Raw genomic sequence first — 13806 nt, forward strand, 5'->3', positions numbered from 1 at the left:
GTCCAGTCCAGAGTCCAGTTCAGAGTCCAGTCCAGAGTCCAGTCCCAAATCCAATCTAGAGTCTAGTCCAGAGTTCAGTCCAGAGTTTAGTTCAGAGTCCAGTCCAGAGTCCAGTCCAGAGTCCCGTCCAGAGTCCAGTCCAGAGTCTAGTCCAGAGTGCAGTTCAGAGTCCAGTCCAGAGTCCAATCTACAGTTCAGTCTAGAGTTCAGTCTAGAGTCCAGTCCAGAGTCCAGTCCAAAGTCCAATCTAGAGTCCAGTCCAGAGTCCAGTTCAGAGTCCAGTCCAGAGTCCAGTCCCAAATCCAATCTAGAGTCTAGTCCAGAGTTCAGTCCAGAGTTTAGTTCAGAGTCCAGTCCAGAGTCCAGTCCAGAGTCCCGTCCAGAGTCCAGTCCAGAGTCTAGTCCAGAGTGCAGTTCAGAGTCCAGTCCAGAGTCCGATCTACAGTTCAGTCTAGAGTTCAGTCTAGAGTCCAGTCCAGAGTCCAGTCCAAAGTCCAATCTAGAGTCCAGTCCAGAGTCCAGTTCAGAGTCCAGTCCAGAGTCCAGTCCCAAATCCAATCTAGAGTCTAGTCCAGAGTTCAGTCCAGAGTTTAGTTCAGAGTCCAGTCCAGAGTCTAGTCCAGAGTCCAGTCCATAATTCAGTTCGGACTCCAGTTCAGATTCCAGTCCAGAGTCCAGTCCAGAGTTTAGTTCAGAGTCCAGTCCAGAGTTTAGCAGAGTCCAGTCCAGAGTCCAGTCCAGAGTCCCGTCCAGAGTCCAGTCCAGAGTCCAGTCCAGAGTCCAGTCCAGAGTCCAGTCCAGAGTCCAGTCCAGAGTCCAGTCCAAAGTCCAGTCCAGAGTCCAGTCCAGAGTCCAGTTTAGAGCCCAGTTCAGAGTTCAGTCCAGAGTCCAGTCCAGAAACCACTTCAGAGTTCAGTCCAGAGTCCAGTTCAGAGCCCAGTTCAGAGTCCAGTTCAGAGTCCCGTCCAGAGTCTAGTTCAGAGTCCAGTCCAAAGTCTAATCCAGAGTACAGTCCGAAGTCCAGTCCAGTCTATTGCTTGAACCATTATTGCTTTTGAGTTCGTAATTGGAAAAAAATACTTCTGTCGAAATTCCACCTTTTGTCTTGGCTGATTAGCCTAGGCTTAAGCGCCATTGTTCGTTCTCTGAAACGAAATAAAATAATTGCCCGTTTCCCATTATGTTATGTTATTGAAACAATGTTGGCTAAGCAATTAAGCAGTCTTTTGGGATTTTAAAACGCTTGTTTTTCCCGACGTTTCGGTCCATTTGGGACCTTTTTGAAGGGTTCAATTATACGGGTTTCTTGTTCATCACGCCTGAATCTACAACTTGTATGCTCAGAGGATATTGGAAGTGATCTTCTAAGAGGTTTTGGATCAAAACAAGGACCGAAAGATAAAAAGTCGCACTGAAAACTTCTGTTTTAATGCTTTAGATACTTTACAAACTTTCTGATGGCAGCAGGCGTTGCTTTTGTTAGGGTTTGTCCCCCTAAACGTGGATAAATCAAATTTCCAATCAGCGATGACTTCACCCCTCGCTCGAATGACAGCCAGTGCGTCATTCTTTATTCAAAATCGCGTTCTGCGCGCGCTTGCCACCTTCCCCGCCATCATCCCCGAAACCCATAATCGAGCGAATAACAATAAAATTAAACTTATTAGCACTAACCACTTTTGGGAGCTGACGCTGACGACGACGGTGCGAGCGAGTGACCAATCGTGTATCGCCCGTAGCCAAATTGCGACCCATAAATTCCGGCAAATGTCGCACTTTGAATTCATAAAATTCACATTCATTATGACAGAATGGGGGGGAGTTTGGGAGGGCCGCACCCGCCTCCTATGATTTGACCTGACCCGCTTGCTACTTTCGTCGTTGTGGATTTGTTTGCTCACCGCCTGCTCCTGTGTAGTTGGAAACAATTTAGTCTCGTTAGGACTGAATCTGGTGGCTCAATGGTGATCAGCAAGCGGTGCAGGCCCGATGAAAATGTGAAATGAAATTATCTACAGTTGAGATAATCTTTTCGATATGAGGTTCATACAAAAGCCAAGAGGGACTCCGTTCAGAATCCCAGAGGAATTCCGTTCAGAATCCCAGAGGGATTCCGTTCAGAATCCCAGAGGGATTCCGTTCAGAATCCCAGAGGAATTCCGTTCAGAATCCCAGAGGAATTCCGTTCAGAATCCCAGAGGAATTCCGTTCAGAATCCCAGAGAGATTCCGTTCATAATCCCAGAGGGATTCCGTTCAGAATTCCCAGAAGAATTCTGTTCAGAATTCTCAGAAGGATTCCATTCAGAATCGCAGAGAGATTCCGTTCAGAAACCCAGAGGGATTCCGTTCAGAGTCTCAGAGGGATTCCATTCAGAGTCTCAGAGGGATTCAGTTCAGAATCCCAGAGGTATTCCGTTAATTTTGATTCGACTCGATTTCGATTCTATTTCGATTCGATTTCGATTCGATTCGATTTCGATTCGATTTCGATTCGATTTCGATTCGATTTCGATTCGATTCGATTTCGATTCGATTTCGATTCGATTTCGATTCGATTTCGATTCGATTTCGATTCGATTTCGATTCGATTTCGATTCGATTTCGATTCGATTTCGATTCGATTTCGATTCGATTCGATTCGATTTCGATTCGATTTCGATTCGATTTCGATTCGATTTCGATTCGATTTCGATTCGATTTCGATTCGATTTCGATTCGATTTCGATTCGATTTCGATTCGATTTCGATTCGATTTCGATTCGATTTCGATTCGATTTCGATTCGATTTCGATTCGATTTCGATTCGATTTCGATTCGATTTCGATTCGATTTCGATTCGATTTCGATTCGATTTCGATTCGATTTCGATTCGATTTCGATTCGATTTCGATTCGATTCGATTCGATTTCGATTCGATTTCGATTCGATTTCGATTCGATTTCGATTCGATTTCGATTCGATTTCGATTCGATTTCGATTCGATTTCGATTCGATTTCGATTCGATTTCGATTCGATTTCGATTCGATTTCGATTCGATTTCGATTCGATTTCGATTCGATTTCGATTCGATTTCGATTCGATTTCGATTCGATTTCGATTTCGATTCGATTTCGATTCGATTTCGATTCGATTTCGATTCGATTTCGATTCGATTTCGATTCGATTTCGATTCGATTTCGATTCGATTTCGATTCGATTTCGATTCGATTTCGATTCGATTTCGATTCGATTTCGATTCGATTTCGATTCGATTTCGATTCGATTTCGATTCGATTTCGATTCGATTTCGATTCGATTTCGATTCGATTTCGATTCGATTTCGATTCGATTTCGATTCGATTTCGATTCGATTTCGATTCGATTTCGATTCGATTTCGATTCGATTTCGATTCGATTTCGATTCGATTTCGATTCGATTTCGATTCGATTTCGATTCGATTTCGATTCGATTTCGATTCGATTTCGATTCGATTTCGATTCGATTTCGATTCGATTTCGATTCGATTCGATTTCGATTCGATTTCGATTCGATTTCGATTCGATTTCGATTCGATTTCGATTCGATTTCGATTCGATTTCGATTCGATTTCGATTCGATTTCGATTCGATTTCGATTCGATTTCGATTCGATTTCGATTCGATTTCGATTCGATTTCGATTCGATTTCGATTCGATTTCGATTCGATTTCGATTCGATTTCGATTCGATTTCGATTCGATTTCGATTCGATTTCGATTCGATTTCGATTCGATTTCGATTCGATTTCGATTCGATTTCGATTCGATTTCGATTCGATTTCGATTCGATTTCGATTCGATTCGATTCGATTTCGATTCGATTTCGATTCGATTTCGATTCGATTTCGATTCGATTTCGATTCGATTTCGATTCGATTTCGATTCGATTTCGATTCGATTTCGATTCGATTTCGATTCGATTTCGATTCGATTTTGATTCGATTTCGATTCGATTTTGATTCGATTTCGATTCGATTCCATTTCGATTCGATTTCGATTCGATTTTGATTCGATTTTGATTCGATTTTGATTCGATTTCGATTCGATTTCGATTCGATTTCGATTCGATTTCGATTCGATTTCGATTCGATTCCATTTCGATTCGATTTCGATTCGATTTTGATTCGATTTTGATTCGATTTTGATTCGATTCATTCGATTCGATTTCGATTCGATTTCGATTCGATTTCGATTCGATTTCGATTCGATTTCGATTCGATTTCGATTCGATTTCGATTCGATTTCGATTCGATTTCGATTCGATTTCGATTCGATTTCGATTCGATTTCGATTCGATTTCGATTCGATTTCGATTCGATTTCGATTCGATTTCGATTCGATTTCGATTCGATTTCGATTCGATTTCGATTCGATTTCGATTCGATTTCGATTCGATTTCGATTCGATTTCGATTCGATTTCGATTCGATTTCGATTCGATTTCGATTCGATTTCGATTCGATTTCGATTCGATTTCGATTCGATTTCGATTCGATTTCGATTCGATTTCGATTCGATTTCGATTCGATTTCGATTCGATTTCGATTCGATTTCGATTCGATTTCGATTCGATTTCGATTCGATTTCGATTCGATTCGATTCGATTCGATTTCGATTCGATTTCGATTCGATTTCGATTCGATTTCGATTCGATTTCGATTCGATTTCGATTCGATTCGATTTCGATTCGATTTCGATTCGATTTCGATTCGATTTCGATTCGATTTCGATTCGATTTCGATTCGATTTCGATTCGATTTCGATTCGATTCGATTCCAATCCAAATCCAATCCAAATCCAATCCAAATCCAATCCAAATCCAATCCAAATCCAATCCAAATCCAATCCAAATCCAATCCAAATCCAATCCAAATCCAATCCAAATCCAATCCAAATCCAATTCAAATCCAATCCAAATCCAATCCAAATCCAATCCAAATCCAATCCAAATCCAATCCAAATCCAATCCAAATCCAATCCAAATCCAATCCAAATCCAATCCAAATCCAATCCAAATCCAATCCAAATCCAATCCAAATCCAATCCAAATCCAATCCAAATCCAATCCAAATCCAATCCAAATCCAATCCAAATCCAATCCAAATCCAATCCAAATCCAATCCAAATCCAATCCAAATCCAATCCAAATCCAATCCAAATCCAATCCAAATCCAATCCAAATCCAATCCAAATCCAATCCAAATCCAATCCAAATCCAATCCAAATCCAATCCAAATCCAATCCAAATCCAATCCAAATCCAAATCCAATCCAAATCCAATCCAATCCAATCCAATCCAAATCCAATCCAATTCCAATCAATTCCAATCCAAATCCAATCCAAATCCAATCCAAATCCAATCCAAATCCAATCCAAATCCAATCCAAATCCAATCCAAATCCAATTCAAATCCAATCCAAATCCAATCCAAATCCAATCCAAATCTAATTCAAATCTAATTCAAATCCAATCCAAATCCAATCCAAATCCAATCCAAATCCAATCCAAATCCAATCCAAATCCAATCCAAATCCAATCCAAATCCAATCCAAATCCAATCCAAATCCAATCCAAATCCAATCCAAATCCAATCCAAATCCAATCCAAATCCAATCCAAATCTAATTCAAATCTAATTCAAATCTAATTCAAATCCAATCCAAATCCAATCCAAATCCAATCCAATCCAAATCCAATCCAAATCCAATCCAAATCCAATCCAAATCCAATCCAAATCCAATCCAAATCCAATCCAAATCCAATTCAAATCCAATTCAAATCCAATCCAAATCCAATCCAAATCCAATCCAAATCCAATCCAATCCAATCCAAATCCAATCCAAATCCAATCCAAATCCAATCCAAATCCAATCCAAATCCAATCCAAATCCAATCCAAATCCAATCCAAATCCAATCCAAATCCAATCCAAATCCAATCCAAATCCAATCCAAATCCAATCCAAATCCAATCCAAATCCAATCCAAATCCAATCCAAATCCAATCCAAATCCAATCCAAATCCAATCCAAATCCAATCCAAATCCAATCCAAATCCAATCCAAATCCAATCCAAATCCAATCCAAATCCAATCCAAATCCAATCCAAATCCAATCCAAATCCAATCCAAATCCAATCCAAATCCAATCCAAATCCAATCCAAATCCAATCCAAATCTAATTCAAATCTAATTCAAATCTAATCAAATCCAATCCAAATCCAATCCAAATCCAATCCAAATCCAATCCAAATCCAATCCAAATCCAATCCAAATCATCCATCCAATCAATCCAATCCAATTCCAATCCAAATCCAATCCAAATCCAATCCAAATCCAATCCAAATCCAATCCAATCCAATCCAATTCCAATCCAAATCCCAATCCAAATCCAATCCAAATCCAATCCAAATCCAATCCAAATCCAATCCAAATCCAATCCAAATCCAATCCAAATCCAATCCAAATCCAATCCAATCCAATCCAATCCAATCCAAATCCAATCCAAATCCAATCCAAATCCAATCCAAATCCAATCCAAATCCAATCCAAATCCAATCCAAATCCAATCCAAATCCAATCCAAATCCAATCCAAATCCAATTCCAAATCCAATCCAAATCCAATCCAAATCCAATCCAAATCCAATCCAAATCCAATCCAATCCAATCCAAATCCAATCAAATCTAATTCAAATCTAATTCAAATCCAATCCAAATCCAATCAAATCCAATCCAAATCCAATCCAAATCCAATTCCAAATCCAATCCAAATCCAATCCAAATCCAATCCAAATCCAATCCAAATCCAATCCAATCCATCCAATCCAAATCCAATCCAAATCCAATCCAATCCAATCCAAATCCAATCCAAATCCAATCCAAATCCAATCCAAATCCAATCCAAATCCAATCCAAATCCAATCCAAATCCAATCCAAATCCAATCCAAATCCAATCCAAATTCCAATCCAAATCCAATCCAAATCCAATCCAAATCCAATCCAAATCCAATCCAAATCCAATCCAAATCCAATCCAAATCCAATCCAAATCCAATCCAAATCCAATCCAAATCCAATCCAAATCCAATCCAATCCAATCCAAATCCAATCCAAATCCAATCCAAATCCAATCCAAATCCAATCCAAATCTAATTCAAATCTAATTCAAATCCAATCCAAATCCATCCAAATCCAATCCAAATCCAATCCAAATCCAATCCAAATCCAATCCAAATCCAATTCAAATCCAATTCAAATCCAATCCAAATCCAATCCAAATCCAATCCAAATCCAATCCAAATCCAATCCAAATCCAATCCATCCAAATCCAATCCAAATCCAATCCAAATCCAATCCAATCCAATCCAATCCAATCCAAATCCAATCCAAATCCAATCCAAATCCAATCCAAATCCAATCCAAATCCAATCAAATCCAATCCAAATCCAATCCAATCCAATCCAAATCCAATCCAAATCCAATCCAAATCCAATCCAAATCCAATCCAAATCCAATCCAAATCCAATCCAAATCCAATCCAAATCCAATCCAAATCCAATCCAAATCCAATCCAAATCCAATCCAAATCCAATCCAAATCCAATCCAAATCCAATCCAAATCCAATCCAAATCCAATCCAAATCCAATCCAAATCCAATCCAAATCCAATCCAAATCCAATCCAAATCCAATCCAACAATCCAAATCCAATCCAAATCCAAATCCAATCCAAATCCAATCCAAATCCATTCCAAATCCAATCCAATTCCAATCCAAATCCAATCCAATTCCAATCCAATTCCAATCCAAATCCAATCCAAATCCAATCCAAATCCAATCCAAATCCAATCCAAATCCAATCCAATCCAATTCAAATCCAATCCAAATCCAATCCAAATCCAATCCAAATCTAATTCAAATCTAATTCAAATCTAATTCAAATCCAATCCAAATCCAATCCAAATCCAATCCAAATCCAATCCAAATCCAATCCAAATCCAATCCAAATCCAATCCAAATCCAATCCAAATCCAATTCAAATCCAATCCAAATCCAATCCAAATCCAATCCAAATCCAATCCAAATCCAATCCAAATCCAATCCAAATCCAATCCAAATCCAATCCAAATCCAATCCAAATCCAATCCAAATCCAATCCAAATCCAATCCAAATCTAATTCAAATCTAATTCAAATCTAATTCAAATCCAATCCAAATCCAATCCAAATCCAATCCAAATCCAATCCAAATCCAATCCAAATCCAATCAAATCCAATCCAAATCCAATCCAAATCCAATCCAAATCCAATCCAAATCCAATCCAAATCCAATCCAAATCCAATCCAATCCAAATCCAATCCAATCCAAATCCAATCCAATCCAATCCAATCCAATCCAAATCCAATCCAAATCCATATCGAATCCAAATCAAATGTTTAGAATCCCAGATGGATTTCGTTCAGAATCCGAGAAGGATTCTGTTTTGAATCCCAGAGGGATTCCGTTCAGAAACTAGATTAGAATTCCGTTCACAATCTTCAACTGGATTCCGTTCAGATGCCGTTTTAAATTCTCGACGGGATTCCGTTCTCAATCTTCGACTGCGATTTTGTGAAGAATTTTCAACGGGCTTTCGTTCAGAATCAAACCAGGGAGTGCGTTCACAATCTGTTCCGAGTAACCTAATTAATCAAATTACATCTTATTAGAAGTTTTCATTTTTATTCGGGCACCTCCGGGCACAGCTTCCTACTTGTACTCTGCACAATTTGCGTTCCCATTCAGTCTGATTCTCGGATAATCTCCCGTCGTCGTCGTCGTCGTCGTCGACCGTCTTAGCTTTTGCCTTCTAATTCATTGCTCCCGGAGCGCATCTTCTTTCTGCGGCATAATGCAAACTGCGTGCGTGTTGCGTTATTCAAGACGTCCCATAAATAAGCTTCCAAATCGGAGCAAACAAGTGACTCGAGATTAGAACGAGGCGAAGACGAGAACGATGAACGCAGTCCATTAGCACCACCATGGCGACGACGACTTTGTAGACGCGATGGCCTGCTGCGATCATCTGGTGGAATTTAAAATTTACAACGCAACCAATTAGAATGCGCATTCATCGTCTGAAATATCTAACTATGGACAGGGTTGGGGTGTTTGACCGCTTGACTGCTTCGAAGCCGACTGTGATTTGTTATGGAACGACGAATCAGCTATCAGTAGGGTTTCAGGTTACCGAAATTTGGCGCCCAACGACAAGTCTCCTATTTTCCATAGATCGAAGTAGACCGTTAGGCGATTAAGATAAGAATTTCGAAATGTGACCGAAACGACTTCTCGCCTAAAAGTCTAAAACGTGGTGATCTAATTTATTACGGTGCCGGCCGGATTATGGAACGGATTATTACGATGGAGCCTCCGCGGCTTAATCGTTCCTCCGAAAATAGCTAACGTCCGCACTTCGGAGAGGTTCCGTTCACGATGACGGCTATGGTCGCTTCAAGCAGGATTGCCTAATAGTAAATGATCGCACCTATTATAGACACTTCCTGAGCTTTCTATGGACAGAGACAGAGAGGGAGTTGTGTAATCTTCTCGTGTTTTGCAAATGCATCATACACTGAAACAAACTTCAAGTTTGTTAGGATTTATTTTTCTCAGTGTATACTTTAGCGTCTTATAACTCATTCTCATGGCCTACTTATCAGCACCCAGGAACGGTTTTGCTTGCACATTGACCAAACAACAATCGTTTTGTTTGATATCACGATCCAAGTAGGCTTATCGTCCCTTCAACGACACGTTTATTACCCACTCAGGCCATTAAAAGAACAGCAAACAGATCTCCATGCTTTAATCTGCTTGCCTGCCTGCTGAGTAACCTTGACGACGAAGGTAATAATCGTTCAGCCATACGCATGATGTGCGATAAAAGTCATAAAAATGGCAAACAGCACAATCCCGGTCGGTGAGTCAAAAAGAGTCCGTCGTCATTCGTCTTCGAATGCAAGCAAATGCTCGAACGAAGAGAAGCAAAACAAACAAACATCATTCGTTTGATTGAGCGAATTACGACGACGCAGAGACAACAACGAAGACGACGAACAGGAAAGATGCATAAATTATTAAACGCTCTCTTTCGTTCTCTCTCTCTCGCGCGCCACATCGCGAGGAATTTTGTTTTTACGCTTTTGTTGTGTTCGCGCTCTTCCGAGTCGAGCACGATTCGAACGGTTCGGCGCGATGCGAGCGTAATTGACGCGGAAAGAGCGAACAAGAGAGCTAGAGAGAGAAAGATTTTTCGGGTTATGATGCTGTCAGATCGATGGTTTCGACTGGAAGACGAATGGTAATCGCCTTAAAGTAGGCTCGTCTGAAATACGTCGATGATTTTGATGTATCATCACGCAGGGCATGACGGGTGGCTAAAACGTAAGTAATAAATTTAATAAAAAGTGTTAATTAGATTCAGATGAATTAAAGTAGTATGTATTGGCAAATGATTATTGCACAGAAAGTTCAGCTTTTCAAAGCAAAATGGAGCATTGAATAATTCCTAGACGATATTCTGTTAGGATAATAGAAAACAAAATTCACTCAAAATTCGTGATATATTTCTGGCTACTATCATTCTAATGATTTCATACAAAATTCGTGAAAAATCTTTTAAAAAGTGCCCTAGAATTCTTGGAGGGATTTGTTTTAGGATTTTCGGCAGATTTAGGTTTAAAATCTCTGATCTTTCAAGGGATTCAATTCAAAATCGCCGAATGTATCCCATACATAATATCAGTATTAATTTCGTTATGAATTCCAGGGATTCCGCTTCGATTTTTTGGAGGTATTGCGTTCAGAATTTCTGGAGAGGTTCCGTTCAAAATATTAGGACGAATACTAGTGGGAACCGCAGTAAGTCTCCTGTTCATAATTTGATGAACGATTACGTTCAAAAAATGCGGAGGAATTTTGGTCAGAATCCCTGAAGAGATTGCGTTAAGATCCTAGGAAGGATTCCGTTCAAATTTTCTGGATGGATTTCTAACATTAACCCAGGAGACATTCCGTTCAGAAACTCAAGATGGGAATGCGTTCAGAATACCTGGAGAAACTCCGTTAAGAATCGACGGAGAGAACCCTTTCAGTTCAGCGTTGCCAACTTTCCAAATTTGTCTGAACTATTCGAATTGAGTCCCCATTTTACAAAAATCTGGAAGCTTCAGATAAAAATTTGCATTGAATTTGTAAAGTTCTCCATGTACAACATAGGAGTTGAAGACTTTTCCAGACAAAATTCCTAAAATCATCCCGATTAAAAAAAAAAGAACAACCTGGTATCCTTGTTTCAGTAGGGATTCCATGAAGAATTCCTGGCGATATTCCGTTCAGAATCCTGCAATTTTCAGGCGCCCCTGAATGGGTGTAAGAGTTATTAGAGGATTCCTAAAGCATTCTAAGTAATTCCTAAGGGGATTTGCAGGTGGCCACCGCCAGTTTCCGAAAGGTTTTCATTGAAAAAAGAGGCTCTGTAACGTTTCCGTGGGTTTCTCTGGAATCTCTTGGAACGCTTCGGAATCTGTGATGTCCCATTTGAAGTCTGTGAATCGTTGAGGAACCACGGAAAACCATTGCACTATGGGCCAGGGACGCTATCTGGCGGGACAAAATTAATAACTCGGTAACGAAGCGTTTCCGGTATTTGATGTCTTCGGCGAAGTTTTTTTTTGTAACAGTCCTCGTTGTCTGCTGACATAAACGGATAGTTCGTAAATCGTCCGCAATGTTCGGCGAAGTTGTTCATTTTGAAAAAATAAACAACTCTCTCGAAGACGTCAAAATTCCACAGCCTACTGTTTTCGAGTTATTGGCAAAATTAGAGAAAATTAATGAAAAAACGATTTTTTTCACCGAATTTGACATTTTTCCTAAGAACCATGTCATATAATATTTTTTGCTGATAAATATATAACAAACACAAGCTCTGTTGGAAAAATTTTAATAAATACGACGCATAAAAATTAGGAAATAATGAAAAAACTTGAAAAATAGAGCAATTTTTGAACCTTAATATCTCCAAAAGCGCAAAAAAACGCAAGCTCAAATTTTCAGGCAACATAGAACAATACTTGATGAAACGGATGTCAAAATTTCAGAGATGTATATTTTGGTGTTTTTTGAGATATTTCAACATTTTACTATATTTTACTCCAGTGCAGTTAAATTTCCATGAGTGAATCTGAAGGAACGATCGACTTTTAGAAATAACGAGTCATGGAACAAAAACTTTCAGAAAACTGTTTAAAAAAGCCATCATAGTAACCATGAAATTCTGTTCAAGAGCAGTTCCTTGAGTTGATATCGAGTAATGGAGATGAAAGTGTAGATTAAAACTGGGTACATGTTTGTTTTTCTTCAATTATTCTAATGATAATAGTATGCCATGAAAAACTTGATCATGTGTCAGTTAATTGTTGTTATCATGGCTCGAAAAATCAAATTTTAAAGCATATTCATTCATTAAAATTTCAGATTTCTTGTCCGGAGCTTGTAGATTTGTTTAAAAGCGGGGAAAGCATTGATCCTTGCATGATTCGAAACAGAGGATACAGATCAAAGGTATGGAGATTCCTTCGATTTTGAAAACTGTTAAGTTGTTTAACCTTAAACATTTGTTAAATCACCGGATTAGCTTAAATTTTGAGCTTCCGGAAAACTGTTACAGACGAATTTGAGATGAAATCCAAAGCCAGCTTGTGCTGTGAGCAGATATAATGATTTCATGAAATAATAAAATATATTTTACCGCTAATTTTAAAATACACTTAAATATTTGCCACGAAAATATTAATCGCGTAATGAAAACAAAACATCAAAAAAATTAAAAAATCTCAAAAACACCAAAATACACCTCTCTGAAATATAGACATTTGTTTCATCAAGTATTGTTCAATGTTGCCGCAAACTGAGTTTGCGATTTTTTGCACTTTTGGAGATATTAAGGTTAAACAAATGCTCTATTTTTCAAGTTTTATCATTATTTCCTAATTTTTTATGCGTCGTATTGTTAATTTTTTTTCCACCAGAGCTTGTGTTTGTTATATATTTATCAACAAAAAATATTATATGACATGGTTCTTAGGAAATATGTCAAATTCGGTGAAAAAATCGTTTTTTTCACTAATTTGGTCTACTTTTGCCAATAACTCGAAAACAGTAGGCTGTGGAATTTTGACGTTATTAGAATTAACAACTTTGCCGAACATGCCAAATCTCTTGAACGTCACAGTAAAAAGTTAGATTGCAGACGATTTACGAACTATCAGTGTCAGTATGTGGTCCTCGTCTTACAAAAAACTTTTCCGAAGACACCAAATACCGGAAACGCTTCGTTACCGAGTTATTAATTTTGTCCCGCCAGATTGCGTCCCTGGCCCATAGTGCATTGAGAACTCCTTGAACACACAGTGTCTATGGAGTAAATTATTCCTACAAAAAATATAACGTAGTTTAGCACAAAAAAAAAAAGATTTGTTCGTATATATGAGTTATATATTTTATCCATAGATTGTATGGAAAATAGTCTCCAGATAGATCATTTTTCTTTTAGCACCAAATGGATAAGGAGCAAGGATTACAATCATGATTTACAACACATCATGAGTACCTCTTTATCATCTTCTGCTACAACTTTTTGTCGATGATGGACCGATACAGATGGGTTATTTTTCTTCGCATGCACACTGCTTCCAAGGGTCTAAATTCGTGATCGAAAATGTTTTGCACCAGAAAAAATGGTTTTAG

The 13806-nt window shown here is 38.6% G+C and overlaps 1 protein-coding gene across 4 annotated transcripts in view; it reads left to right on the plus strand.

Moving 5' to 3' along the window:
• Nucleotides 1-13806, plus strand: part of LOC5573415 — a 627799-nt gene that overhangs the window by 279386 nt on the left and 334607 nt on the right. The gene's annotated exons all lie outside the window — the stretch shown is intronic.

This window comes from Aedes aegypti, chromosome 1, assembly GCF_002204515.2.
Source record: "Aedes aegypti strain LVP_AGWG chromosome 1, AaegL5.0 Primary Assembly, whole genome shotgun sequence".
NCBI lineage: Eukaryota > Metazoa > Arthropoda > Insecta > Diptera > Culicidae > Aedes > Aedes aegypti.